The sequence below is a fragment of the Schistocerca nitens genome, chromosome 4, assembly GCF_023898315.1.
Source record: "Schistocerca nitens isolate TAMUIC-IGC-003100 chromosome 4, iqSchNite1.1, whole genome shotgun sequence".
Taxonomy (NCBI): domain Eukaryota; kingdom Metazoa; phylum Arthropoda; class Insecta; order Orthoptera; family Acrididae; genus Schistocerca; species Schistocerca nitens.
This window is the reverse complement of record NC_064617.1, coordinates 793,640,255-793,663,227: the sequence shown is the minus strand read 5'-3', so window position 1 is coordinate 793,663,227 and position 22,973 is coordinate 793,640,255. Positions and strand designations below refer to the sequence as shown.

The window sequence follows — 22,973 nt, the reverse complement described above, 5'->3', positions numbered from 1 at the left end:
GGTACCAAAACGACAGGCAAACTGCGAAATTTTCTGCTCGTTCTTCTTAAACAAAAAAAGAAAAAAACCGACGCAGTCGGTAGGACTCGAACCTACGCTCCCAGAGGGAATCTGATTTCTAGTCAGACGCCTTAACCACTCGGCCACGACTGCTCGTAACTGAAGTTTCCCTGGAATCGTGAGAAATGCAACCGGTCTGCGCAGAATGTTGACAGGAAACGAACTCTGTGCACTGATTACGGCAGGGCTACCATCGCTACGAGACGAGCCATTGCGGAAACGTTAAAATCTTCGCCCGGACAGGGACTTGAACCCTGGACCCTTAGGTTAAAAGCCTAATGCTCTACCGACTGAGCTATCCGGGCTCACCCTTGTTGTGGATGGAGCGGCTGCAAGCAATGTGAATAACTGGAACGCGTGTGTAGGCGTACTACGGTAACAGCTGGCTTCTGCCGCAACTGGCGACTTCACCGACTTCCCACTGACGCTGGTAGCAGCCCAACAGCGGACCAGTGCCACTTCTCCCTTTATTCCGGTGCCGACAGTAATTGCATCATGAGCCTGTTTTCCCCGATTACGTTCGGCCGAAGCTCCGGAGGGTGGGCGACAAACGACAGTTCGAAGGCCAAAACATGGAGCGTTGTGTGCGCAAAAACTTCCGTTCCGGTACCGGGAATCGAACCCGGGCCTCCTGGGTGAAAGCCAGGTATCCTAGCCACTAGACCACACCGGATTTGCTCGATAAGCGTGAGATCTTCTCCGTCTCCTCTCGTATTTCGTGCTGAATCTGGTCTCAGTGGTGTTCTCTGTTTGCGAGCATATTTGCGCCTACAGACTGGCATGGCGCACAGCTCGAAATTGACTATTCATTATTTTACTCATAACAAGGGAAGAGAAAGATCAAAGTTGTACGTTGTCATAATTGGAAATAAACATATTGACGCTGAGGTGTAGCCTCCTTGTGGATAACGAACGACAATTAAGTTCGTTCCCTAGCAACAGCAACGCCGTTAATTCAGCCATGATGTACAGCAAATTAAATGCCCCGGGTGAGGATCGAACTCACGACCTTAAGATTATGAGACTTACGCGCTACCTACTGCGCTACCGAGGCACGTTGCAAGCAACGTTACAGGAAACTTGGTAAGTCTCGCATATTAGAGATAGACAGTTTGCGCTTTCTCAAGAATCTGTTGTGTTGCTACACGTGCTTTCCCTACTTGCTAGATTAAACTGCTGCCGCAGCTTTTTCAACGGAACGCAGCACTGCCCGAGGTTACAGTACATCGCCCTTGCGGCACCTGAACACAGCGGCCTGTTGGGCCAGGCCGACGTTAGAGTTCAGAAATAGCACGCGACCGTCCAAGTACGATCTACTGCGTGCTGCGTGTATGGTTCTTCTCACAGCGAATCCTGCTATACATTCCTGAGGCTGACGCAGCTCAGGCGAGGAATCGGCGCGGCAGCATTATAGCGAGAACAGCAGAACGATGCATCGGCCGGGAATCGAACCCGGGCCGTCCGCATGCTAAGCGAGCATTCACCAATTTTTGTTCTCATTTCTTTCGTTGCATTTGTTGGGGGCGGACGTCCGATGACGCCCGTTCAAGTTCATCGTTGACTCGGTCTTTTATTACAGAGGGCAGATAACTCTCAGACCGAACACGCTGAGCTATCGTGCCGGCAAGCCTTACGATTATGAGACTTACGCGCTGCCTACTGCACTACTGAGGCACATGCCATTGAACCACCGATGCTCGACAAGCTGCCCGTGCTTCCCGAGCACTTTTCTGCATGGGAAAGTGGGATTGCCACCCAGCGACGTCGGATACAACCGAAAAAAGTGCTACACACGTGGAGTCCTCCACTACATTGCCTTAAAACGAATGCTCATCACTATCGTGTGAGTAACCTTGCGGCCGCGGCGACTAGTCTTGCCCAAAGACGCAGCGTGCGTGGAGGCGCTACCCGAATGCGTGTGGATGCACCCTCCTACCTCGAAAAGCGCCTGCAGCTACTATCACCGTGGGCCGCTGCTGGCGGGCGGGAAGCCGACACAGCGGGGCGTTGCGAGCAGCGGCAGTGCGGTGGTGGTGTAATGGTGAGCATAGTTGCCTTCCAAGCAGTTGATCCGGGTTCGATTCCCGGCCACCGCAAGTGGCGCTGGTTTTTTCGTATGAGTATGTGAGCCGCGTGCTGTTACATGAAGGTTTTTTTCGTCGTTGCTCCACGCAGACCATCCTGTAGTATGTCCCGACTTGTCCCGACTTTGCTCGGCTGACGCGAAAGCTGACGCTTGGAATTCGCCCTTATCAAAATGACAGGCACTATAAACGGCTGTGAGAGGCGAGGTGTGGAGAGGTACCAAAACGACAGGCAAACTGCGAAATTTTCTGCTCGTTCTTCTTAAACAAAAAAAGAAAAAAACCGACGCAGTCGGTAGGACTCGAACCTACGCTCCCAGAGGGAATCTGATTTCTAGTCAGACGCCTTAACCACTCGGCCACGACTGCTCGTAACTGAAGTTTCCCTGGAATCGTGAGAAATGCAACCGGTCTGCGCAGAATGTTGACAGGAAACGAACTCTGTGCACTGATTACGGCAGGGCTACCATCGCTACGAGACGAGCCATTGCGGAAACATTAAAATCTTCGCCCGGACAGGGACTTGAACCCTGGACCCTTAGGTTAAAAGCCTAATGCTCTACCGACTGAGCTACCCGGGCTCACCGTTGTTGTGGATGGAGCGGCTGCAAGCAATGTGAATAACTGGAACGCGTGTGTAGGCGTACTACGGTAACAGCTGGCTTCTGCCGCAACTGGCGACTTCACCGACTTCCCACTGACGCTGGTAGCAGCCCAACAGCGGACCAGTGCCACTTCTCCCTTTATTCCGGTGCCGACAGTAATTGCATCATGTGCCTGTTTTCCCCGATTACGTTCGGCCGAAGCTCCGGAAGGTGGGCGACAAACGACAGTTCGAAGGCCAAAACATGGAGCGTTGTGTGCGCAAAAACTTCCGTTCCGGTACCGGGAATCGAACCCGGGCCTCCTGGGTGAAAGCCAGGTATCCTAGCCACTAGACCACACCGGATTTGCTCGATAAGCGTGAGATCTTCTCCGTCTCCTCTCGTATTTCGTGCTGAATCTGGTCTCAGTGGTGTTCTCTGTTTGCGAGCATATTTGCGCCTACAGACTGGCATGGCGCACAGCTCGAAATTGACTATTCATTATTTTACTCATAACAAGGGAAGAGAAAGATCAAAGTTGTACGTTGTCATAATTGGAAATAAACATATTGACGCTGAGGTGTAGCCTCCTTGTGGATAACGAACGACAATTAAGTTCGTTCCCTAGCAACAGCAACGCCGTTAATTCAGCCATGATGTACAGCAAATTAAATGCCCCGGGTGAGGATCGAACTCACGACCTTAAGATTATGAGACTTACGCGCTACCTACTGCGCTACCGAGGCACGTTGCAAGCAACGTTACAGGAAACTTGGTAAGTCTCGCATATTAGAGATAGACAGTTTGCGCTTTCTCAAGAATCTGTTGTGTTGCTACACGTGCTTTCCCTACTTGCTAGATTAAACTGCTGCCGCAGCTTTTTCAACGGAACGCAGCACTGCCCGAGGTTACAGTACATCGCCCTTGCGGCACCTGAACACAGCGGCCTGTTGGGCCAGGCCGACGTTAGAGTTCAGAAATAGCACGCGACCGTCCAGGTACGGTCTACTGCGTGCTGCGTGTATGGTTCTTCTCACAGCGAATCCTGCTATACATTCCTGAGGCTGACGCAGCTCAGGCGAGGAATCGGCGCGGCAGCATTATAGCGAGAACAGCAGAACGATGCATCGGCCGGGAATCGAACCCGGGCCGTCCGCATGCTAAGCGAGCATTCACCAATTTTTTTTTTGTTCTCATTTCTTTCGTTGCATTTGTTGGGGGCGGACGTCCGATGACGCCCGTTCAAGTTCATCGTTGACTCGGTCTTTTATTACAGAGGGCAGATAACTCTCAGACCGAACACGCTGAGCTATCGTGCCGGCAAGCCTTACGATTATGAGACTTACGCGCTGCCTACTGCACTACTGAGGCACATGCCATTGAACCACCGATGCTCGACAAGCTGCCCGTGCTTCCCGAGCACTTTTCTGCATGGGAAAGTGGGATTGCCACCCAGCGACGTCGGATACAACCGAAAAAAGTGCTACACACGTGGAGTCCTCCACTACATTGCCTTAAAACGAATGCTCATCACTATCGTGTGAGTAACCTTGCGGCCGCGGCGACTAGTCTTGCCCAAAGACGCAGCGTGCGTGGAGGCGCTACCCGAATGCGTGTGGATGCACCCTCCTACCTCGAAAAGCGCCTGCAGCTACTATCACCGTGGGCCGCTGCTGGCGGGCGGGAAGCCGACACAGCGGGGCGTTGCGAGCAGCGGCAGTGCGGTGGTGGTGTAATGGTGAGCATAGTTGCCTTCCAAGCAGTTGATCCGGGTTCGATTCCCGGCCACCGCAAGTGGCGCTGGTTTTTTCGTATGAGTATGTGAGCCGCGTGCTGTTACATGAAGGTTTTTTTCGTCGTTGCTCCACGCAGACCATCCTGTAGTATGTCCCGACTTGTCCCGACTTTGCTCGGCTGACGCGAAAGCTGACGCTTGGAATTCGCCCTTATCAAAATGACAGGCACTATAAACGGCTGTGAGAGGCGAGGTGTGGAGAGGTACCAAAACGACAGGCAAACTGCGAAATTTTCTGCTCGTTCTTCTTAAACAAAAAAAGAAAAAAAACCGACGCAGTCGGTAGGACTCGAACCTACGCTCCCAGAGGGAATCTGATTTCTAGTCAGACGCCTTAACCACTCGGCCACGACTGCTCGTAACTGAAGTTTCCCTGGAATCGTGAGAAATGCAACCGGTCTGCGCAGAATGTTGACAGGAAACGAACTCTGTGCACTGATTACGGCAGGGCTACCATCGCTACGAGACGAGCCATTGCGGAAACGTTAAAATCTTCGCCCGGACAGGGACTTGAACCCTGGACCCTTAGGTTAAAAGCCTAATGCTCTACCGACTGAGCAACCCGGGCTCACCGTTGTTGTGGATGGAGCGGCTGCAAGCAATGTGAATAACTGGAACGCGTGTGTAGGCGTACTACGGTAACAGCTGGCTTCTGCCGCAACTGGCGACTTCACCGACTTCCCACTGACGCTGGTAGCAGCCCAACAGCGGACCAGTGCCACTTCTCCCTTTATTCCGGTGCCGACAGTAATTGCATCATGTGCCTGTTTTCCCCGATTACGTTCGGCCGAAGCTCCGGAAGGTGGGCGACAAACGACAGTTCGAAGGCCAAAACATGGAGCGTTGTGTGCGCAAAAACTTCCGTTCCGGTACCGGGAATCGAACCCGGGCCTCCTGGGTGAAAGCCAGGTATCCTAGCCACTAGACCACACCGGATTTGCTCGATAAGCGTGAGATCTTCTCCGTCTCCTCTCGTATTTCGTGCTGAATCTGGTCTCAGTGGTGTTCTCTGTTTGCGAGCATATTTGCGCCTACAGACTGGCATGGCGCACAGCTCGAAATTGACTATTCATTATTTTACTCATAACAAGGGAAGAGAAAGATCAAAGTTGTACGTTGTCATAATTGGAAATAAACATATTGACGCTGAGGTGTAGCCTCCTTGTGGATAACGAACGACAATTAAGTTCGTTCCCTAGCAACAGCAACGCCGTTAATTCAGCCATGATGTACAGCAAATTAAATGCCCCGGGTGAGGATCGAACTCACGACCTTAAGATTATGAGACTTACGCGCTACCTACTGCGCTACCGAGGCACGTTGCAAGCAACGTTACAGGAAACTTGGTAAGTCTCGCATATTAGAGATAGACAGTTTGCGCTTTCTCAAGAATCTGTTGTGTTGCTACACGTGCTTTCCCTACTTGCTAGATTAAACTGCTGCCGCAGCTTTTTCAACGGAACGCAGCACTGCCCGAGGTTACAGTACATCGCCCTTGCGGCACCTGAACACAGCGGCCTGTTGGGCCAGGCCGACGTTAGAGTTCAGAAATAGCACGCGACCGTCCAGGTACGGTCTACTGCGTGCTGCGTGTATGGTTCTTCTCACAGCGAATCCTGCTATACATTCCTGAGGCTGACGCAGCTCAGGCGAGGAATCGGCGCGGCAGCATTATAGCGAGAACAGCAGAACGATGCATCGGCCGGGAATCGAAACCGGGCCGTCCGCATGCTAAGCGAGCATTCACCAATTTTTGTTCTCATTTCTTTCGTTGCATTTGTTGGGGGCGGACGTCCGATGACGCCCGTTCAAGTTCATCGTTGACTCGGTCTTTTATTACAGAGGGCAGATAACTCTCAGACCGAACACGCTGAGCTATCGTGCCGGCAAGCCTTACGATTATGAGACTTACGCGCTGCCTACTGCACTACTGAGGCACATGCCATTGAACCACCGATGCTCGACAAGCTGCCCGTGCTTCCCGAGCACTTTTCTGCATGGGAAAGTGGGATTGCCACCCAGCGACGTCGGATACAACCGAAAAAAGTGCTACACACGTGGAGTCCTCCACTACATTGCCTTCAAACGAATGCTCATCACTATCGTGTGAGTAACCTTGCGGCCGCGGCGACTAGTCTTGCCCAAAGACGCAGCGTGCGTGGAGGCGCTACCCGAATGCGTGTGGATGCACCCTCCTACCTCGAAAAGCGCCTGCAGCTACTATCACCGTGGGCCGCTGCTGGCGGGCGGGAAGCCGACACAGCGGGGCGTTGCGAGCAGCGGCAGTGCGGTGGTGGTGTAATGGTGAGCATAGTTGCCTTCCAAGCAGTTGATCCGGGTTCGATTCCCGGCCACCGCAAGTGGCGCTGGTTTTTTCGTATGAGTATGTGAGCCGCGTGCTGTTACATGAAGGTTTTTTTCGTCGTTGCTCCACGCAGACCATCCTGTAGTATGTCCCGACTTGTCCCGACTTTGCTCGGCTGACGCGAAAGCTGACGCTTGGAATTCGCCCTTATCAAAATGACAGGCACTATAAACGGCTGTGAGAGGCGAGGTGTGGAGAGGTACCAAAACGACAGGCAAACTGCGAAATTTTCTGCTCGTTCTTCTTAAACAAAAAAAGAAAAAAACCGACGCAGTCGGTAGGACTCGAACCTACGCTCCCAGAGGGAATCTGATTTCTAGTCAGACGCCTTAACCACTCGGCCACGACTGCTCGTAACTGAAGTTTCCCTGGAATCGTGAGAAATGCAACCGGTCTGCGCAGAATGTTGACAGGAAACGAACTCTGTGCACTGATTACGGCAGGGCTACCATCGCTACGAGACGAGCCATTGCGGAAACGTTAAAATCTTCGCCCGGACAGGGACTTGAACCCTGGACCCTTAGGTTAAAAGCCTAATGCTCTACCGACTGAGCTATCCGGGCTCACCCTTGTTGTGGATGGAGCGGCTGCAAGCAATGTGAATAACTGGAACGCGTGTGTAGGCGTACTACGGTAACAGCTGGCTTCTGCCGCAACTGGCGACTTCACCGACTTCCCACTGACGCTGGTAGCAGCCCAACAGCGGACCAGTGCCACTTCTCCCTTTATTCCGGTGCCGACAGTAATTGCATCATGTGCCTGTTTTCCCCGATTACGTTCGGCCGAAGCTCCGGAGGGTGGGCGACAAACGACAGTTCGAAGGCCAAAACATGGAGCGTTGTGTGCGCAAAAACTTCCGTTCCGGTACCGGGAATCGAACCCGGGCCTCCTGGGTGAAAGCCAGGTATCCTAGCCACTAGACCACACCGGATTTGCTCGATAAGCGTGAGATCTTCTCCGTCTCCTCTCGTATTTCGTGCTGAATCTGGTCTCAGTGGTGTTCTCTGTTTGCGAGCATATTTGCGCCTACAGACTGGCATGGCGCACAGCTCGAAATTGACTATTCATTATTTTACTCATAACAAGGGAAGAGAAAGATCAAAGTTGTACGTTGTCATAATTGGAAATAAACATATTGACGCTGAGGTGTAGCCTCCTTGTGGATAACGAACGACAATTAAGTTCGTTCCCTAGCAACAGCAACGCCGTTAATTCAGCCATGATGTACAGCAAATTAAATGCCCCGGGTGAGGATCGAACTCACGACCTTAAGATTATGAGACTTACGCGCTACCTACTGCGCTACCGAGGCACGTTGCAAGCAACGTTACAGGAAACTTGGTAAGTCTCGCATATTAGAGATAGACAGTTTGCGCTTTCTCAAGAATCTGTTGTGTTGCTACACGTGCTTTCCCTACTTGCTAGATTAAACTGCTGCCGCAGCTTTTTCAACGGAACGCAGCACTGCCCGAGGTTACAGTACATCGCCCTTGCGGCACCTGAACACAGCGGCCTGTTGGGCCAGGCCGACGTTAGAGTTCAGAAATAGCACGCGACCGTCCAAGTACGATCTACTGCGTGCTGCGTGTATGGTTCTTCTCACAGCGAATCCTGCTATACATTCCTGAGGCTGACGCAGCTCAGGCGAGGAATCGGCGCGGCAGCATTATAGCGAGAACAGCAGAACGATGCATCGGCCGGGAATCGAACCCGGGCCGTCCGCATGCTAAGCGAGCATTCACCAATTTTTGTTCTCATTTCTTTCGTTGCATTTGTTGGGGGCGGACGTCCGATGACGCCCGTTCAAGTTCATCGTTGACTCGGTCTTTTATTACAGAGGGCAGATAACTCTCAGACCGAACACGCTGAGCTATCGTGCCGGCAAGCCTTACGATTATGAGACTTACGCGCTGCCTACTGCACTACTGAGGCACATGCCATTGAACCACCGATGCTCGACAAGCTGCCCGTGCTTCCCGAGCACTTTTCTGCATGGGAAAGTGGGATTGCCACCCAGCGACGTCGGATACAACCGAAAAAAGTGCTACACACGTGGAGTCCTCCACTACATTGCCTTAAAACGAATGCTCATCACTATCGTGTGAGTAACCTTGCGGCCGCGGCGACTAGTCTTGCCCAAAGACGCAGCGTGCGTGGAGGCGCTACCCGAATGCGTGTGGATGCACCCTCCTACCTCGAAAAGCGCCTGCAGCTACTATCACCGTGGGCCGCTGCTGGCGGGCGGGAAGCCGACACAGCGGGGCGTTGCGAGCAGCGGCAGTGCGGTGGTGGTGTAATGGTGAGCATAGTTGCCTTCCAAGCAGTTGATCCGGGTTCGATTCCCGGCCACCGCAAGTGGCGCTGGTTTTTTCGTATGAGTATGTGAGCCGCGTGCTGTTACATGAAGGTTTTTTTCGTCGTTGCTCCACGCAGACCATCCTGTAGTATGTCCCGACTTGTCCCGACTTTGCTCGGCTGACGCGAAAGCTGACGCTTGGAATTCGCCCTTATCAAAATGACAGGCACTATAAACGGCTGTGAGAGGCGAGGTGTGGAGAGGTACCAAAACGACAGGCAAACTGCGAAATTTTCTGCTCGTTCTTCTTAAACAAAAAAAGAAAAAAACCGACGCAGTCGGTAGGACTCGAACCTACGCTCCCAGAGGGAATCTGATTTCTAGTCAGACGCCTTAACCACTCGGCCACGACTGCTCGTAACTGAAGTTTCCCTGGAATCGTGAGAAATGCAACCGGTCTGCGCAGAATGTTGACAGGAAACGAACTCTGTGCACTGATTACGGCAGGGCTACCATCGCTACGAGACGAGCCATTGCGGAAACATTAAAATCTTCGCCCGGACAGGGACTTGAACCCTGGACCCTTAGGTTAAAAGCCTAATGCTCTACCGACTGAGCTACCCGGGCTCACCGTTGTTGTGGATGGAGCGGCTGCAAGCAATGTGAATAACTGGAACGCGTGTGTAGGCGTACTACGGTAACAGCTGGCTTCTGCCGCAACTGGCGACTTCACCGACTTCCCACTGACGCTGGTAGCAGCCCAACAGCGGACCAGTGCCACTTCTCCCTTTATTCCGGTGCCGACAGTAATTGCATCATGTGCCTGTTTTCCCCGATTACGTTCGGCCGAAGCTCCGGAAGGTGGGCGACAAACGACAGTTCGAAGGCCAAAACATGGAGCGTTGTGTGCGCAAAAACTTCCGTTCCGGTACCGGGAATCGAACCCGGGCCTCCTGGGTGAAAGCCAGGTATCCTAGCCACTAGACCACACCGGATTTGCTCGATAAGCGTGAGATCTTCTCCGTCTCCTCTCGTATTTCGTGCTGAATCTGGTCTCAGTGGTGTTCTCTGTTTGCGAGCATATTTGCGCCTACAGACTGGCATGGCGCACAGCTCGAAATTGACTATTCATTATTTTACTCATAACAAGGGAAGAGAAAGATCAAAGTTGTACGTTGTCATAATTGGAAATAAACATATTGACGCTGAGGTGTAGCCTCCTTGTGGATAACGAACGACAATTAAGTTCGTTCCCTAGCAACAGCAACGCCGTTAATTCAGCCATGATGTACAGCAAATTAAATGCCCCGGGTGAGGATCGAACTCACGACCTTAAGATTATGAGACTTACGCGCTACCTACTGCGCTACCGAGGCACGTTGCAAGCAACGTTACAGGAAACTTGGTAAGTCTCGCATATTAGAGATAGACAGTTTGCGCTTTCTCAAGAATCTGTTGTGTTGCTACACGTGCTTTCCCTACTTGCTAGATTAAACTGCTGCCGCAGCTTTTTCAACGGAACGCAGCACTGCCCGAGGTTACAGTACATCGCCCTTGCGGCACCTGAACACAGCGGCCTGTTGGGCCAGGCCGACGTTAGAGTTCAGAAATAGCACGCGACCGTCCAGGTACGGTCTACTGCGTGCTGCGTGTATGGTTCTTCTCACAGCGAATCCTGCTATACATTCCTGAGGCTGACGCAGCTCAGGCGAGGAATCGGCGCGGCAGCATTATAGCGAGAACAGCAGAACGATGCATCGGCCGGGAATCGAACCCGGGCCGTCCGCATGCTAAGCGAGCATTCACCAATTTTTTTTTTGTTCTCATTTCTTTCGTTGCATTTGTTGGGGGCGGACGTCCGATGACGCCCGTTCAAGTTCATCGTTGACTCGGTCTTTTATTACAGAGGGCAGATAACTCTCAGACCGAACACGCTGAGCTATCGTGCCGGCAAGCCTTACGATTATGAGACTTACGCGCTGCCTACTGCACTACTGAGGCACATGCCATTGAACCACCGATGCTCGACAAGCTGCCCGTGCTTCCCGAGCACTTTTCTGCATGGGAAAGTGGGATTGCCACCCAGCGACGTCGGATACAACCGAAAAAAGTGCTACACACGTGGAGTCCTCCACTACATTGCCTTAAAACGAATGCTCATCACTATCGTGTGAGTAACCTTGCGGCCGCGGCGACTAGTCTTGCCCAAAGACGCAGCGTGCGTGGAGGCGCTACCCGAATGCGTGTGGATGCACCCTCCTACCTCGAAAAGCGCCTGCAGCTACTATCACCGTGGGCCGCTGCTGGCGGGCGGGAAGCCGACACAGCGGGGCGTTGCGAGCAGCGGCAGTGCGGTGGTGGTGTAATGGTGAGCATAGTTGCCTTCCAAGCAGTTGATCCGGGTTCGATTCCCGGCCACCGCAAGTGGCGCTGGTTTTTTCGTATGAGTATGTGAGCCGCGTGCTGTTACATGAAGGTTTTTTTCGTCGTTGCTCCACGCAGACCATCCTGTAGTATGTCCCGACTTGTCCCGACTTTGCTCGGCTGACGCGAAAGCTGACGCTTGGAATTCGCCCTTATCAAAATGACAGGCACTATAAACGGCTGTGAGAGGCGAGGTGTGGAGAGGTACCAAAACGACAGGCAAACTGCGAAATTTTCTGCTCGTTCTTCTTAAACAAAAAAAGAAAAAAACCGACGCAGTCGGTAGGACTCGAACCTACGCTCCCAGAGGGAATCTGATTTCTAGTCAGACGCCTTAACCACTCGGCCACGACTGCTCGTAACTGAAGTTTCCCTGGAATCGTGAGAAATGCAACCGGTCTGCGCAGAATGTTGACAGGAAACGAACTCTGTGCACTGATTACGGCAGGGCTACCATCGCTACGAGACGAGCCATTGCGGAAACGTTAAAATCTTCGCCCGGACAGGGACTTGAACCCTGGACCCTTAGGTTAAAAGCCTAATGCTCTACCGACTGAGCTACCCGGGCTCACCGTTGTTGTGGATGGAGCGGCTGCAAGCAATGTGAATAACTGGAACGCGTGTGTAGGCGTACTACGGTAACAGCTGGCTTCTGCCGCAACTGGCGACTTCACCGACTTCCCACTGACGCTGGTAGCAGCCCAACAGCGGACCAGTGCCACTTCTCCCTTTATTCCGGTGCCGACAGTAATTGCATCATGTGCCTGTTTTCCCCGATTACGTTCGGCCGAAGCTCCGGAAGGTGGGCGACAAACGACAGTTCGAAGGCCAAAACATGGAGCGTTGTGTGCGCAAAAACTTCCGTTCCGGTACCGGGAATCGAACCCGGGCCTCCTGGGTGAAAGCCAGGTATCCTAGCCACTAGACCACACCGGATTTGCTCGATAAGCGTGAGATCTTCTCCGTCTCCTCTCGTATTTCGTGCTGAATCTGGTCTCAGTGGTGTTCTCTGTTTGCGAGCATATTTGCGCCTACAGACTGGCATGGCGCACAGCTCGAAATTGACTATTCATTATTTTACTCATAACAAGGGAAGAGAAAGATCAAAGTTGTACGTTGTCATAATTGGAAATAAACATATTGACGCTGAGGTGTAGCCTCCTTGTGGATAACGAACGACAATTAAGTTCGTTCCCTAGCAACAGCAACGCCGTTAATTCAGCCATGATGTACAGCAAATTAAATGCCCCGGGTGAGGATCGAACTCACGACCTTAAGATTATGAGACTTACGCGCTACCTACTGCGCTACCGAGGCACGTTGCAAGCAACGTTACAGGAAACTTGGTAAGTCTCGCATATTAGAGATAGACAGTTTGCGCTTTCTCAAGAATCTGTTGTGTTGCTACACGTGCTTTCCCTACTTGCTAGATTAAACTGCTGCCGCAGCTTTTTCAACGGAACGCAGCACTGCCCGAGGTTACAGTACATCGCCCTTGCGGCACCTGAACACAGCGGCCTGTTGGGCCAGGCCGACGTTAGAGTTCAGAAATAGCACGCGACCGTCCAGGTACGGTCTACTGCGTGCTGCGTGTATGGTTCTTCTCACAGCGAATCCTGCTATACATTCCTGAGGCTGACGCAGCTCAGGCGAGGAATCGGCGCGGCAGCATTATAGCGAGAACAGCAGAACGATGCATCGGCCGGGAATCGAACCCGGGCCGTCCGCATGCTAAGCGAGCATTCACCAATTTTTGTTCTCATTTCTTTCGTTGCATTTGTTGGGGGCGGACGTCCGATGACGCCCGTTCAAGTTCATCGTTGACTCGGTCTTTTATTACAGAGGGCAGATAACTCTCAGACCGAACACGCTGAGCTATCGTGCCGGCAAGCCTTACGATTATGAGACTTACGCGCTGCCTACTGCACTACTGAGGCACATGCCATTGAACCACCGATGCTCGACAAGCTGCCCGTGCTTCCCGAGCACTTTTCTGCATGGGAAAGTGGGATTGCCACCCAGCGACGTCGGATACAACCGAAAAAAGTGCTACACACGTGGAGTCCTCCACTACATTGCCTTAAAACGAATGCTCATCACTATCGTGTGAGTAACCTTGCGGCCGCGGCGACTAGTCTTGCCCAAAGACGCAGCGTGCGTGGAGGCGCTACCCGAATGCGTGTGGATGCACCCTCCTACCTCGAAAAGCGCCTGCAGCTACTATCACCGTGGGCCGCTGCTGGCGGGCGGGAAGCCGACACAGCGGGGCGTTGCGAGCAGCGGCAGTGCGGTGGTGGTGTAATGGTGAGCATAGTTGCCTTCCAAGCAGTTGATCCGGGTTCGATTCCCGGCCACCGCAAGTGGCGCTGGTTTTTTCGTATGAGTATGTGAGCCGCGTGCTGTTACATGAAGGTTTTTTTCGTCGTTGCTCCACGCAGACCATCCTGTAGTATGTCCCGACTTGTCCCGACTTTGCTCGGCTGACGCGAAAGCTGACGCTTGGAATTCGCCCTTATCAAAATGACAGGCACTATAAACGGCTGTGAGAGGCGAGGTGTGGAGAGGTACCAAAACGACAGGCAAACTGCGAAATTTTCTGCTCGTTCTTCTTAAACAAAAAAAGAAAAAAACCGACGCAGTCGGTAGGACTCGAACCTACGCTCCCAGAGGGAATCTGATTTCTAGTCAGACGCCTTAACCACTCGGCCACGACTGCTCGTAACTGAAGTTTCCCTGGAATCGTGAGAAATGCAACCGGTCTGCGCAGAATGTTGACAGGAAACGAACTCTGTGCACTGATTACGGCAGGGCTACCATCGCTACGAGACGAGCCATTGCGGAAACGTTAAAATCTTCGCCCGGACAGGGACTTGAACCCTGGACCCTTAGGTTAAAAGCCTAATGCTCTACCGACTGAGCTACCCGGGCTCACCGTTGTTGTGGATGGAGCGGCTGCAAGCAATGTGAATAACTGGAACGCGTGTGTAGGCGTACTACGGTAACAGCTGGCTTCTGCCGCAACTGGCGACTTCACCGACTTCCCACTGACGCTGGTAGCAGCCCAACAGCGGACCAGTGCCACTTCTCCCTTTATTCCGGTGCCGACAGTAATTGCATCATGTGCCTGTTTTCCCCGATTACGTTCGGCCGAAGCTCCGGAAGGTGGGCGACAAACGACAGTTCGAAGGCCAAAACATGGAGCGTTGTGTGCGCAAAAACTTCCGTTCCGGTACCGGGAATCGAACCCGGGCCTCCTGGGTGAAAGCCAGGTATCCTAGCCACTAGACCACACCGGATTTGCTCGATAAGCGTGAGATCTTCTCCGTCTCCTCTCGTATTTCGTGCTGAATCTGGTCTCAGTGGTGTTCTCTGTTTGCGAGCATATTTGCGCCTACAGACTGGCATGGCGCACAGCTCGAAATTGACTATTCATTATTTTACTCATAACAAGGGAAGAGAAAGATCAAAGTTGTACGTTGTCATAATTGGAAATAAACATATTGACGCTGAGGTGTAGCCTCCTTGTGGATAACGAACGACAATTAAGTTCGTTCCCTAGCAACAGCAACGCCGTTAATTCAGCCATGATGTACAGCAAATTAAATGCCCCGGGTGAGGATCGAACTCACGACCTTAAGATTATGAGACTTACGCGCTACCTACTGCGCTACCGAGGCACGTTGCAAGCAACGTTACAGGAAACTTGGTAAGTCTCGCATATTAGAGATAGACAGTTTGCGCTTTCTCAAGAATCTGTTGTGTTGCTACACGTGCTTTCCCTACTTGCTAGATTAAACTGCTGCCGCAGCTTTTTCAACGGAACGCAGCACTGCCCGAGGTTACAGTACATCGCCCTTGCGGCACCTGAACACAGCGGCCTGTTGGGCCAGGCCGACGTTAGAGTTCAGAAATAGCACGCGACCGTCCAGGTACGGTCTACTGCGTGCTGCGTGTATGGTTCTTCTCACAGCGAATCCTGCTATACATTCCTGAGGCTGACGCAGCTCAGGCGAGGAATCGGCGCGGCAGCATTATAGCGAGAACAGCAGAACGATGCATCGGCCGGGAATCGAACCCGGGCCGTCCGCATGCTAAGCGAGCATTCACCAATTTTTGTTCTCATTTCTTTCGTTGCATTTGTTGGGGGCGGACGTCCGATGACGCCCGTTCAAGTTCATCGTTGACTCGGTCTTTTATTACAGAGGGCAGATAACTCTCAGACCGAACACGCTGAGCTATCGTGCCGGCAAGCCTTACGATTATGAGACTTACGCGCTGCCTACTGCACTACTGAGGCACATGCCATTGAACCACCGATGCTCGACAAGCTGCCCGTGCTTCCCGAGCACTTTTCTGCATGGGAAAGTGGGATTGCCACCCAGCGACGTCGGATACAACCGAAAAAAGTGCTACACACGTGGAGTCCTCCACTACATTGCCTTAAAACGAATGCTCATCACTATCGTGTGAGTAACCTTGCGGCCGCGGCGACTAGTCTTGCCCAAAGACGCAGCGTGCGTGGAGGCGCTACCCGAATGCGTGTGGATGCACCCTCCTACCTCGAAAAGCGCCTGCAGCTACTATCACCGTGGGCCGCTGCTGGCGGGCGGGAAGCCGACACAGCGGGGCGTTGCGAGCAGCGGCAGTGCGGTGGTGGTGTAATGGTGAGCATAGTTGCCTTCCAAGCAGTTGATCCGGGTTCGATTCCCGGCCACCGCAAGTGGCGCTGGTTTTTTCGTATGAGTATGTGAGCCGCGTGCTGTTACATGAAGGTTTTTTTCGTCGTTGCTCCACGCAGACCATCCTGTAGTATGTCCCGACTTGTCCCGACTTTGCTCGGCTGACGCGAAAGCTGACGCTTGGAATTCGCCCTTATCAAAATGACAGGCACTATAAACGGCTGTGAGAGGCGAGGTGTGGAGAGGTACCAAAACGACAGGCAAACTGCGAAATTTTCTGCTCGTTCTTCTTAAACAAAAAAAGAAAAAAACCGACGCAGTCGGTAGGACTCGAACCTACGCTCCCAGAGGGAATCTGATTTCTAGTCAGACGCCTTAACCACTCGGCCACGACTGCTCGTAACTGAAGTTTCCCTGGAATCGTGAGAAATGCAACCGGTCTGCGCAGAATGTTGACAGGAAACGAACTCTGTGCACTGATTACGGCAGGGCTACCATCGCTACGAGACGAGCCATTGCGGAAACGTTAAAATCTTCGCCCGGACAGGGACTTGAACCCTGGACCCTTAGGTTAAAAGCCTAATGCTCTACCGACTGAGCTACCCGGGCTCACCGTTGTTGTGGATGGAGCGGCTGCAAGCAATGTGAATAACTGGAACGCGTGTGTAGGCGTACTACGGTAACAGCTGGCTTCTGCCGCAACTGGCGACTTCACCGACTTCCCACTGACGCTGGTAGCAGCCCAACAGCGGACCAGTGCCACTTCTCCCTTTATTCCGGTGCCGACAGTAATTGCATCATGTGCCTGTTTTCCCCGATTACGTTCGGCCGAAGCTCCGGAAGGTGGGCGACAAACGACAGTTCGAAGGCCAAAACATGGAGCGTTGTGTGCGCAAAAACTTCCGTTCCGGTACCGGGAATCGAACCCGGGCCTCCTGGGTGAAAGCCAGGTATCCTAGCCACTAGACCACACCGGATTTGCTCGATAAGCGTGAGATCTTCTCCGTCTCCTCTCGTATTTCGTGCTGAATCTGGTCTCAGTGGTGTTCTCTGTTTGCGAGCATATTTGCGCCTACAGACTGGCATGGCGCACAGCTCGAAATTGACTATTCATTATTTTACTCATAACAAGGGAAGAGAAAGATCAAAGTTGTACGTTGTCATAATTGGAAATAAACATATTGACGCTGAGGTGTAGCCTCCTTGTGGATAACGAACGACAATTAAGTTCGTTCCCTAGCAACAGCAACGCCGTTAATTCAGCCATGATGTACAGCAAATTAAATGCCCCGGGTGAGGATCGAACTCACGACCTTAAGATTATGAGACTTACGCGCTACCTACTGCGCTACCGAGGCACGTTGCAAGCAACGTTACAGGAAACTTGGTAAGTCTCGCATATTAGAGATAGACAGTTTGCGCTTTCTCAAGAATCTGTTGTGTTGCTACACGTGCTTTCCCTACTTGCTAGATTAAACTGCTGCCGCAGCTTTTTCAACGGAACGCAGCACTGCCCGAGGTTACAGTACATCGCCCTTGCGGCACCTGAACACAGCGGCCTGTTGGGCCAGGCCGACGTTAGAGTTCAGAAATAGCACGCGACCGTCCAGGTACGGTCTACTGCGTGCTGCGTGTATGGTTCTTCTCACAGCGAATCCTGCTATACATTCCTGAGGCTGACGCAGCTCAGGCGAGGAATCGGCGCGGCAGCATTATAGCGAGAACAGCAGAACGATGCATCGGCCGGGAATCGAACCCGGGCCGTCCGCATGCTAAGCGAGCATTCACCAATTTTTGTTCTCATTTCTTTCGTTGCATTTGTTGGGGGCGGACGTCCGATGACGCCCGTTCAAGTTCATCGTTGACTCGGTCTTTTATTACAGAGGGCAGATAACTCTCAGACCGAACACGCTGAGCTATCGTGCCGGCAAGCCTTACGATTATGAGACTTACGCGCTGCCTACTGCACTACTGAGGCACATGCCATTGAACCACCGATGCTCGACAAGCTGCCCGTGCTTCCCGAGCACTTTTCTGCATGGGAAAGTGGGATTGCCACCCAGCGACGTCGGATACAACCGAAAAAAGTGCTACACACGTGGAGTCCTCCACTACATTGCCTTAAAACGAATGCTCATCACTATCGTGTGAGTAACCTTGCGGCCGCGGCGACTAGTCTTGCCCAAAGACGCAGCGTGCGTGGAGGCGCTACCCGAATGCGTGTGGATGCACCCTCCTACCTCGAAAAGCGCCTGCAGCTACTATCACCGTGGGCCGCTGCTGGCGGGCGGGAAGCCGACACAGCGGGGCGTTGCGAGCAGCGGCAGTGCGGTGGTGGTGTAATGGTGAGCATAGTTGCCTTCCAAGCAGTTGATCCGGGTTCGATTCCCGGCCACCGCAAGTGGCGCTGGTTTTTTCGTATGAGTATGTGAGCCGCGTGCTGTTACATGAAGGTTTTTTTCGTCGTTGCTCCACGCAGACCATCCTGTAGTATGTCCCGACTTGTCCCGACTTTGCTCGGCTGACGCGAAAGCTGACGCTTGGAATTCGCCCTTATCAAAATGACAGGCACTATAAACGGCTGTGAGAGGCGAGGTGTGGAGAGGTACCAAAACGACAGGCAAACTGCGAAATTTTCTGCTCGTTCTTCTTAAACAAAAAAAGAAAAAAACCGACGCAGTCGGTAGGACTCGAACCTACGCTCCCAGAGGGAATCTGATTTCTAGTCAGACGCCTTAACCACTCGGCCACGACTGCTCGTAACTGAAGTTTCCCTGGAATCGTGAGAAATGCAACCGGTCTGCGCAGAATGTTGACAGGAAACGAACTCTGTGCACTGATTACGGCAGGGCTACCATCGCTACGAGACGAGCCATTGCGGAAACGTTAAAATCTTCGCCCGGACAGGGACTTGAACCCTGGACCCTTAGGTTAAAAGCCTAATGCTCTACCGACGGAGCTACCCGGGCTCACCGTTGTTGTGGATGGAGCGGCTGCAAGCAATGTGAATAACTGGAACGCGTGTGTAGGCGTACTACGGTAACAGCTGGCTTCTGCCGCAACTGGCGACTTCACCGACTTCCCACTGACGCTGGTAGCAGCCCAACAGCGGACCAGTGCCACTTCTCCCTTTATTCCGGTGCCGACAGTAATTGCATCATGTGCCTGTTTTCCCCGATTACGTTCGGCCGAAGCTCCGGAAGGTGGGCGACAAACGACAGTTCGAAGGCCAAAACATGGAGCGTTGTGTGCGCAAAAACTTCCGTTCCGGTACCGGGAATCGAACCCGGGCCTCCTGGGTGAAAGCCAGGTATCCTAGCCACTAGACCACACCGGATTTGCTCGATAAGCGTGAGATCTTCTCCGTCTCCTCTCGTATTTCGTGCTGAATCTGGTCTCAGTGGTGTTCTCTGTTTGCGAGCATATTTGCGCCTACAGACTGGCATGGCGCACAGCTCGAAATTGACTATTCATTATTTTACTCATAACAAGGGAAGAGAAAGATCAAAGTTGTACGTTGTCATAATTGGAAATAAACATATTGACGCTGAGGTGTAGCCTCCTTGTGGATAACGAACGACAATTAAGTTCGTTCCCTAGCAACAGCAACGCCGTTAATTCAGCCATGATGTACAGCAAATTAAATGCCCCGGGTGAGGATCGAACTCACGACCTTAAGATTATGAGACTTACGCGCTACCTACTGCGCTACCGAGGCACGTTGCAAGCAACGTTACAGGAAACTTGGTAAGTCTCGCATATTAGAGATAGACAGTTTGCGCTTTCTCAAGAATCTGTTGTGTTGCTACACGTGCTTTCCCTACTTGCTAGATTAAACTGCTGCCGCAGCTTTTTCAACGGAACGCAGCACTGCCCGAGGTTACAGTACATCGCCCTTGCGGCACCTGAACACAGCGGCCTGTTGGGCCAGGCCGACGTTAGAGTTCAGAAATAGCACGCGACCGTCCAGGTACGGTCTACTGCGTGCTGCGTGTATGGTTCTTCTCACAGCGAATCCTGCTATACATTCCTGAGGCTGACGCAGCTCAGGCGAGGAATCGGCGCGGCAGCATTATAGCGAGAACAGCAGAACGATGCATCGGCCGGGAATCGAACCCGGGCCGTCCGCATGCTAAGCGAGCATTCACCAATTTTTTTTTGTTCTCATTTCTTTCGTTGCATTTGTTGGGGGCGGACGTCCGATGACGCCCGTTCAAGTTCATCGTTGACTCGGTCTTTTATTACAGAGGGCAGATAACTCTCAGACCGAACACGCTGAGCTATCGTGCCGGCAAGCCTTACGATTATGAGACTTACGCGCTGCCTACTGCACTACTGAGGCACATGCCATTGAACCACCGATGCTCGACAAGCTGCCCGTGCTTCCCGAGCACTTTTCTGCATGGGAAAGTGGGATTGCCACCCAGCGACGTCGGATACAACCGAAAAAAGTGCTACACACGTGGAGTCCTCCACTACATTGCCTTAAAACGAATGCTCATCACTATCGTGTGAGTAACCTTGCGGCCGCGGCGACTAGTCTTGCCCAAAGACGCAGCGTGCGTGGAGGCGCTACCCGAATGCGTGTGGATGCACCCTCCTACCTCGAAAAGCGCCTGCAGCTACTATCACCGTGGGCCGCTGCTGGCGGGCGGGAAGCCGACACAGCGGGGCGTTGCGAGCAGCGGCAGTGCGGTGGTGGTGTAATGGTGAGCATAGTTGCCTTCCAAGCAGTTGATCCGGGTTCGATTCCCGGCCACCGCAAGTGGCGCTGGTTTTTTCGTATGAGTATGTGAGCCGCGTGCTGTTACATGAAGGTTTTTTTCGTCGTTGCTCCACGCAGACCATCCTGTAGTATGTCCCGACTTGTCCCGACTTTGCTCGGCTGACGCGAAAGCTGACGCTTGGAATTCGCCCTTATCAAAATGACAGGCACTATAAACGGCTGTGAGAGGCGAGGTGTGGAGAGGTACCAAAACGACAGGCAAACTGCGAAATTTTCTGCTCGTTCTTCTTAAACAAAAAAAGAAAAAAACCGACGCAGTCGGTAGGACTCGAACCTACGCTCCCAGAGGGAATCTGATTTCTAGTCAGACGCCTTAACCACTCGGCCACGACTGCTCGTAACTGAAGTTTCCCTGGAATCGTGAGAAATGCAACCGGTCTGCGCAGAATGTTGACAGGAAACGAACTCTGTGCACTGATTACGGCAGGGCTACCATCGCTACGAGACGAGCCATTGCGGAAACGTTAAAATCTTCGCCCGGACAGGGACTTGAACCCTGGACCCTTAGGTTAAAAGCCTAATGCTCTACCGACTGAGCTACCCGGGCTCACCGTTGTTGTGGATGGAGCGGCTGCAAGCAATGTGAATAACTGGAACGCGTGTGTAGGCGTACTACGGTAACAGCTGGCTTCTGCCGCAACTGGCGACTTCACCGACTTCCCACTGACGCTGGTAGCAGCCCAACAGCGGACCAGTGCCACTTCTCCCTTTATTCCGGTGCCGACAGTAATTGCATCATGTGCCTGTTTTCCCCGATTACGTTCGGCCGAAGCTCCGGAAGGTGGGCGACAAACGACAGTTCGAAGGCCAAAACATGGAGCGTTGTGTGCGCAAAAACTTCCGTTCCGGTACCGGGAATCGAACCCGGGCCTCCTGGGTGAAAGCCAGGTATCCTAGCCACTAGACCACACCGGATTTGCTCGATAAGCGTGAGATCTTCTCCGTCTCCTCTCGTATTTCGTGCTGAATCTGGTCTCAGTGGTGTTCTCTGTTTGCGAGCATATTTGCGCCTACAGACTGGCATGGCGCACAGCTCGAAATTGACTATTCATTATTTTACTCATAACAAGGGAAGAGAAAGATCAAAGTTGTACGTTGTCATAATTGGAAATAAACATATTGACGCTGAGGTGTAGCCTCCTTGTGGATAACGAACGACAATTAAGTTCGTTCCCTAGCAACAGCAACGCCGTTAATTCAGCCATGATGTACAGCAAATTAAATGCCCCGGGTGAGGATCGAACTCACGACCTTAAGATTATGAGACTTACGCGCTACCTACTGCGCTACCGAGGCACGTTGCAAGCAACGTTACAGGAAACTTGGTAAGTCTCGCATATTAGAGATAGACAGTTTGCGCTTTCTCAAGAATCTGTTGTGTTGCTACACGTGCTTTCCCTACTTGCTAGATTAAACTGCTGCCGCAGCTTTTTCAACGGAACGCAGCACTGCCCGAGGTTACAGTACATCGCCCTTGCGGCACCTGAACACAGCGGCCTGTTGGGCCAGGCCGACGTTAGAGTTCAGAAATAGCACGCGACCGTCCAGGTACGGTCTACTGCGTGCTGCGTGTATGGTTCTTCTCACAGCGAATCCTGCTATACATTCCTGAGGCTGACGCAGCTCAGGCGAGGAATCGGCGCGGCAGCATTATAGCGAGAACAGCAGAACGATGCATCGGCCGGGAATCGAACCCGGGCCGTCCGCATGCTAAGCGAGCATTCACCAATTTTTTTTTTTTTTGTTCTCATTTCTTTCGTTGCATTTGTTGGGGGCGGACGTCCGATGACGCCCGTTCAAGTTCATCGTTGACTCGGTCTTTTATTACAGAGGGCAGATAACTCTCAGACCGAACACGCTGAGCTATCGTGCCGGCAAGCCTTACGATTATGAGACTTAC

At 52.6% G+C, this 22,973-nt stretch overlaps 49 non-coding genes across 49 annotated transcripts; 9 read left to right on the top strand and 40 right to left on the bottom strand.

Annotated features, from left to right (window-relative positions):
* Positions 1 to 71: 71 nt before the first annotated feature.
* Positions 72 to 153, bottom strand: Trnas-aga (transfer RNA serine (anticodon AGA)). Its single transcript has one exon. It is a non-coding gene; the product is annotated as a tRNA-Ser (tRNA).
* A 139-nt stretch (positions 154 to 292) lies between these two features.
* Positions 293 to 365, bottom strand: Trnak-uuu (transfer RNA lysine (anticodon UUU)). Its single transcript has one exon. It is a non-coding gene; the product is annotated as a tRNA-Lys (tRNA).
* A 296-nt stretch (positions 366 to 661) lies between these two features.
* Positions 662 to 733, bottom strand: Trnae-uuc (transfer RNA glutamic acid (anticodon UUC)). Its single transcript has one exon. It is a non-coding gene; the product is annotated as a tRNA-Glu (tRNA).
* A 308-nt stretch (positions 734 to 1,041) lies between these two features.
* Positions 1,042 to 1,114, bottom strand: Trnam-cau (transfer RNA methionine (anticodon CAU)). The gene has a single exon. It is a non-coding gene; the product is annotated as a tRNA-Met (tRNA).
* Positions 1,115 to 2,084: 970 nt separating this feature from the next.
* Positions 2,085 to 2,156, top strand: Trnag-ucc (transfer RNA glycine (anticodon UCC)). The gene has a single exon. It is a non-coding gene; the product is annotated as a tRNA-Gly (tRNA).
* Positions 2,157 to 2,431: 275 nt separating this feature from the next.
* On the bottom strand, positions 2,432 to 2,513 carry Trnas-aga (transfer RNA serine (anticodon AGA)). Its single transcript has one exon. It is a non-coding gene; the product is annotated as a tRNA-Ser (tRNA).
* A 139-nt stretch (positions 2,514 to 2,652) lies between these two features.
* Positions 2,653 to 2,725, bottom strand: Trnak-uuu (transfer RNA lysine (anticodon UUU)). Its single transcript has one exon. It is a non-coding gene; the product is annotated as a tRNA-Lys (tRNA).
* Positions 2,726 to 3,021: 296 nt separating this feature from the next.
* Positions 3,022 to 3,093, bottom strand: Trnae-uuc (transfer RNA glutamic acid (anticodon UUC)). The gene has a single exon. It is a non-coding gene; the product is annotated as a tRNA-Glu (tRNA).
* A 308-nt stretch (positions 3,094 to 3,401) lies between these two features.
* Positions 3,402 to 3,474, bottom strand: Trnam-cau (transfer RNA methionine (anticodon CAU)). Its single transcript has one exon. It is a non-coding gene; the product is annotated as a tRNA-Met (tRNA).
* A 975-nt stretch (positions 3,475 to 4,449) lies between these two features.
* On the top strand, positions 4,450 to 4,521 carry Trnag-ucc (transfer RNA glycine (anticodon UCC)). Its single transcript has one exon. It is a non-coding gene; the product is annotated as a tRNA-Gly (tRNA).
* A 276-nt stretch (positions 4,522 to 4,797) lies between these two features.
* Trnas-aga (transfer RNA serine (anticodon AGA)) lies at positions 4,798 to 4,879 on the bottom strand. Its single transcript has one exon. It is a non-coding gene; the product is annotated as a tRNA-Ser (tRNA).
* A 139-nt stretch (positions 4,880 to 5,018) lies between these two features.
* On the bottom strand, positions 5,019 to 5,091 carry Trnak-uuu (transfer RNA lysine (anticodon UUU)). The gene has a single exon. It is a non-coding gene; the product is annotated as a tRNA-Lys (tRNA).
* Positions 5,092 to 5,387: 296 nt separating this feature from the next.
* Positions 5,388 to 5,459, bottom strand: Trnae-uuc (transfer RNA glutamic acid (anticodon UUC)). Its single transcript has one exon. It is a non-coding gene; the product is annotated as a tRNA-Glu (tRNA).
* Positions 5,460 to 5,767: 308 nt separating this feature from the next.
* Trnam-cau (transfer RNA methionine (anticodon CAU)) lies at positions 5,768 to 5,840 on the bottom strand. Its single transcript has one exon. It is a non-coding gene; the product is annotated as a tRNA-Met (tRNA).
* A 970-nt stretch (positions 5,841 to 6,810) lies between these two features.
* Positions 6,811 to 6,882, top strand: Trnag-ucc (transfer RNA glycine (anticodon UCC)). Its single transcript has one exon. It is a non-coding gene; the product is annotated as a tRNA-Gly (tRNA).
* Positions 6,883 to 7,157: 275 nt separating this feature from the next.
* Trnas-aga (transfer RNA serine (anticodon AGA)) lies at positions 7,158 to 7,239 on the bottom strand. The gene has a single exon. It is a non-coding gene; the product is annotated as a tRNA-Ser (tRNA).
* Positions 7,240 to 7,378: 139 nt separating this feature from the next.
* Trnak-uuu (transfer RNA lysine (anticodon UUU)) lies at positions 7,379 to 7,451 on the bottom strand. The gene has a single exon. It is a non-coding gene; the product is annotated as a tRNA-Lys (tRNA).
* A 296-nt stretch (positions 7,452 to 7,747) lies between these two features.
* On the bottom strand, positions 7,748 to 7,819 carry Trnae-uuc (transfer RNA glutamic acid (anticodon UUC)). Its single transcript has one exon. It is a non-coding gene; the product is annotated as a tRNA-Glu (tRNA).
* A 308-nt stretch (positions 7,820 to 8,127) lies between these two features.
* On the bottom strand, positions 8,128 to 8,200 carry Trnam-cau (transfer RNA methionine (anticodon CAU)). The gene has a single exon. It is a non-coding gene; the product is annotated as a tRNA-Met (tRNA).
* A 970-nt stretch (positions 8,201 to 9,170) lies between these two features.
* On the top strand, positions 9,171 to 9,242 carry Trnag-ucc (transfer RNA glycine (anticodon UCC)). Its single transcript has one exon. It is a non-coding gene; the product is annotated as a tRNA-Gly (tRNA).
* Positions 9,243 to 9,517: 275 nt separating this feature from the next.
* Trnas-aga (transfer RNA serine (anticodon AGA)) lies at positions 9,518 to 9,599 on the bottom strand. Its single transcript has one exon. It is a non-coding gene; the product is annotated as a tRNA-Ser (tRNA).
* A 139-nt stretch (positions 9,600 to 9,738) lies between these two features.
* Positions 9,739 to 9,811, bottom strand: Trnak-uuu (transfer RNA lysine (anticodon UUU)). Its single transcript has one exon. It is a non-coding gene; the product is annotated as a tRNA-Lys (tRNA).
* Positions 9,812 to 10,107: 296 nt separating this feature from the next.
* On the bottom strand, positions 10,108 to 10,179 carry Trnae-uuc (transfer RNA glutamic acid (anticodon UUC)). Its single transcript has one exon. It is a non-coding gene; the product is annotated as a tRNA-Glu (tRNA).
* Positions 10,180 to 10,487: 308 nt separating this feature from the next.
* On the bottom strand, positions 10,488 to 10,560 carry Trnam-cau (transfer RNA methionine (anticodon CAU)). Its single transcript has one exon. It is a non-coding gene; the product is annotated as a tRNA-Met (tRNA).
* Positions 10,561 to 11,535: 975 nt separating this feature from the next.
* On the top strand, positions 11,536 to 11,607 carry Trnag-ucc (transfer RNA glycine (anticodon UCC)). The gene has a single exon. It is a non-coding gene; the product is annotated as a tRNA-Gly (tRNA).
* Positions 11,608 to 11,882: 275 nt separating this feature from the next.
* Trnas-aga (transfer RNA serine (anticodon AGA)) lies at positions 11,883 to 11,964 on the bottom strand. Its single transcript has one exon. It is a non-coding gene; the product is annotated as a tRNA-Ser (tRNA).
* A 139-nt stretch (positions 11,965 to 12,103) lies between these two features.
* On the bottom strand, positions 12,104 to 12,176 carry Trnak-uuu (transfer RNA lysine (anticodon UUU)). Its single transcript has one exon. It is a non-coding gene; the product is annotated as a tRNA-Lys (tRNA).
* Positions 12,177 to 12,472: 296 nt separating this feature from the next.
* On the bottom strand, positions 12,473 to 12,544 carry Trnae-uuc (transfer RNA glutamic acid (anticodon UUC)). Its single transcript has one exon. It is a non-coding gene; the product is annotated as a tRNA-Glu (tRNA).
* Positions 12,545 to 12,852: 308 nt separating this feature from the next.
* Positions 12,853 to 12,925, bottom strand: Trnam-cau (transfer RNA methionine (anticodon CAU)). Its single transcript has one exon. It is a non-coding gene; the product is annotated as a tRNA-Met (tRNA).
* Positions 12,926 to 13,895: 970 nt separating this feature from the next.
* Trnag-ucc (transfer RNA glycine (anticodon UCC)) lies at positions 13,896 to 13,967 on the top strand. The gene has a single exon. It is a non-coding gene; the product is annotated as a tRNA-Gly (tRNA).
* Positions 13,968 to 14,242: 275 nt separating this feature from the next.
* Trnas-aga (transfer RNA serine (anticodon AGA)) lies at positions 14,243 to 14,324 on the bottom strand. Its single transcript has one exon. It is a non-coding gene; the product is annotated as a tRNA-Ser (tRNA).
* Positions 14,325 to 14,463: 139 nt separating this feature from the next.
* On the bottom strand, positions 14,464 to 14,536 carry Trnak-uuu (transfer RNA lysine (anticodon UUU)). Its single transcript has one exon. It is a non-coding gene; the product is annotated as a tRNA-Lys (tRNA).
* A 296-nt stretch (positions 14,537 to 14,832) lies between these two features.
* Trnae-uuc (transfer RNA glutamic acid (anticodon UUC)) lies at positions 14,833 to 14,904 on the bottom strand. The gene has a single exon. It is a non-coding gene; the product is annotated as a tRNA-Glu (tRNA).
* Positions 14,905 to 15,212: 308 nt separating this feature from the next.
* On the bottom strand, positions 15,213 to 15,285 carry Trnam-cau (transfer RNA methionine (anticodon CAU)). The gene has a single exon. It is a non-coding gene; the product is annotated as a tRNA-Met (tRNA).
* A 970-nt stretch (positions 15,286 to 16,255) lies between these two features.
* On the top strand, positions 16,256 to 16,327 carry Trnag-ucc (transfer RNA glycine (anticodon UCC)). The gene has a single exon. It is a non-coding gene; the product is annotated as a tRNA-Gly (tRNA).
* A 275-nt stretch (positions 16,328 to 16,602) lies between these two features.
* Positions 16,603 to 16,684, bottom strand: Trnas-aga (transfer RNA serine (anticodon AGA)). The gene has a single exon. It is a non-coding gene; the product is annotated as a tRNA-Ser (tRNA).
* Positions 16,685 to 16,823: 139 nt separating this feature from the next.
* Trnak-uuu (transfer RNA lysine (anticodon UUU)) lies at positions 16,824 to 16,896 on the bottom strand. Its single transcript has one exon. It is a non-coding gene; the product is annotated as a tRNA-Lys (tRNA).
* Positions 16,897 to 17,192: 296 nt separating this feature from the next.
* Trnae-uuc (transfer RNA glutamic acid (anticodon UUC)) lies at positions 17,193 to 17,264 on the bottom strand. Its single transcript has one exon. It is a non-coding gene; the product is annotated as a tRNA-Glu (tRNA).
* Positions 17,265 to 17,572: 308 nt separating this feature from the next.
* Positions 17,573 to 17,645, bottom strand: Trnam-cau (transfer RNA methionine (anticodon CAU)). The gene has a single exon. It is a non-coding gene; the product is annotated as a tRNA-Met (tRNA).
* A 970-nt stretch (positions 17,646 to 18,615) lies between these two features.
* Positions 18,616 to 18,687, top strand: Trnag-ucc (transfer RNA glycine (anticodon UCC)). Its single transcript has one exon. It is a non-coding gene; the product is annotated as a tRNA-Gly (tRNA).
* A 275-nt stretch (positions 18,688 to 18,962) lies between these two features.
* Positions 18,963 to 19,044, bottom strand: Trnas-aga (transfer RNA serine (anticodon AGA)). The gene has a single exon. It is a non-coding gene; the product is annotated as a tRNA-Ser (tRNA).
* A 139-nt stretch (positions 19,045 to 19,183) lies between these two features.
* Positions 19,184 to 19,256, bottom strand: Trnak-uuu (transfer RNA lysine (anticodon UUU)). Its single transcript has one exon. It is a non-coding gene; the product is annotated as a tRNA-Lys (tRNA).
* Positions 19,257 to 19,552: 296 nt separating this feature from the next.
* Positions 19,553 to 19,624, bottom strand: Trnae-uuc (transfer RNA glutamic acid (anticodon UUC)). Its single transcript has one exon. It is a non-coding gene; the product is annotated as a tRNA-Glu (tRNA).
* Positions 19,625 to 19,932: 308 nt separating this feature from the next.
* Positions 19,933 to 20,005, bottom strand: Trnam-cau (transfer RNA methionine (anticodon CAU)). The gene has a single exon. It is a non-coding gene; the product is annotated as a tRNA-Met (tRNA).
* A 974-nt stretch (positions 20,006 to 20,979) lies between these two features.
* Trnag-ucc (transfer RNA glycine (anticodon UCC)) lies at positions 20,980 to 21,051 on the top strand. The gene has a single exon. It is a non-coding gene; the product is annotated as a tRNA-Gly (tRNA).
* A 275-nt stretch (positions 21,052 to 21,326) lies between these two features.
* Trnas-aga (transfer RNA serine (anticodon AGA)) lies at positions 21,327 to 21,408 on the bottom strand. The gene has a single exon. It is a non-coding gene; the product is annotated as a tRNA-Ser (tRNA).
* Positions 21,409 to 21,547: 139 nt separating this feature from the next.
* Positions 21,548 to 21,620, bottom strand: Trnak-uuu (transfer RNA lysine (anticodon UUU)). The gene has a single exon. It is a non-coding gene; the product is annotated as a tRNA-Lys (tRNA).
* Positions 21,621 to 21,916: 296 nt separating this feature from the next.
* On the bottom strand, positions 21,917 to 21,988 carry Trnae-uuc (transfer RNA glutamic acid (anticodon UUC)). The gene has a single exon. It is a non-coding gene; the product is annotated as a tRNA-Glu (tRNA).
* A 308-nt stretch (positions 21,989 to 22,296) lies between these two features.
* Positions 22,297 to 22,369, bottom strand: Trnam-cau (transfer RNA methionine (anticodon CAU)). Its single transcript has one exon. It is a non-coding gene; the product is annotated as a tRNA-Met (tRNA).
* Positions 22,370 to 22,973: the final 604 nt, after the last annotated feature.